This window comes from Triticum aestivum, chromosome 2B (assembly GCF_018294505.1).
Source record: "Triticum aestivum cultivar Chinese Spring chromosome 2B, IWGSC CS RefSeq v2.1, whole genome shotgun sequence".
In the NCBI taxonomy this organism is placed as follows: domain Eukaryota; kingdom Viridiplantae; phylum Streptophyta; class Magnoliopsida; order Poales; family Poaceae; genus Triticum; species Triticum aestivum.
In genome coordinates this window covers 44,951,829-44,952,793 of record NC_057798.1, presented here as the reverse complement: position 1 = coordinate 44,952,793, position 965 = coordinate 44,951,829, and positions in this window count along the sequence as shown.

The following is a 965-nucleotide window of genomic DNA, read 5'->3' as shown; positions in this document are numbered from 1 at the left end:
TCTTGGCCGTGGTGATGGTCTTGGTCGTGCTGGTGGTAGAGGTCGTGGTGATGGTGTTGGTCGTGGTGAAGGTCTTGGCCGTGGTGGTGGTAGAGGTCGTGGTGGTGGTCTTGGCCGTGCTGCTGGTAGAGTCCATGGTGGTGGTGGTGGTATAGGCCGTGGTGGTGGCGGTAGAGGCCGCGGTGGTGGTGTAGGCCGTGGTGATGGTGGAGGCAGTGGTGATGGTGGAGGCAGTGGTGATCTTGGCCTTGGCGGCGGCCATAGTGGAGGAATGTTCTCTTGGCTCAATGGACCATTCCGTATGTGACTTACTATGATCTTGTTCTTTTGGCTCAATGCTTGTGTTGTCATTTTGTATTGTGTGACTAACTATTATATTGCCATTTTCATAGGTATGGAAACAATGAAGGGGGTGGAGGACACGGAGGGGGAAGGTGAGATCCCTTGGTGGTGGGAGGAGGGAGAAGAATAAGAAACTACATGGACCGTGATTTGGACAAGTATATGTGCTATATGTGTATGACTATGTGAGGGGACTAATATTTCTGTGTATGACTATGTGAGATCCCTAGGTGTGTATGACTATGTGATTTGGACAAGTATATGTGCTATGTGTGTATGACTATGTGATTTAAACTACTATTTCTGTGTTTTGGACACCTGCATTTAATTTGGATATGATTATGTGGCATCTTTATGAATCAAAAAACAAGAAAACCAGCAGTTATTTGAAAATAGCAGTTAGTGCAGCGCCTAAGGCCAAGGCGCCACACTACACAGTGCAGCGCCTCGGTCTTCGGCGCTGCACACCTGGACATGGCAGTCCAGAGAGCAACAGAATCATTCCAGAGAGCACCAGGAGCGTTCCAGTTGGTTTTGCACCCCAAAAATTGCTAAGTCAGTGTGCAGCGCCCAAGGGAAAGGCGCCCCACTATACAGTGCAGCGCCTAATCCATGGGCGCTGC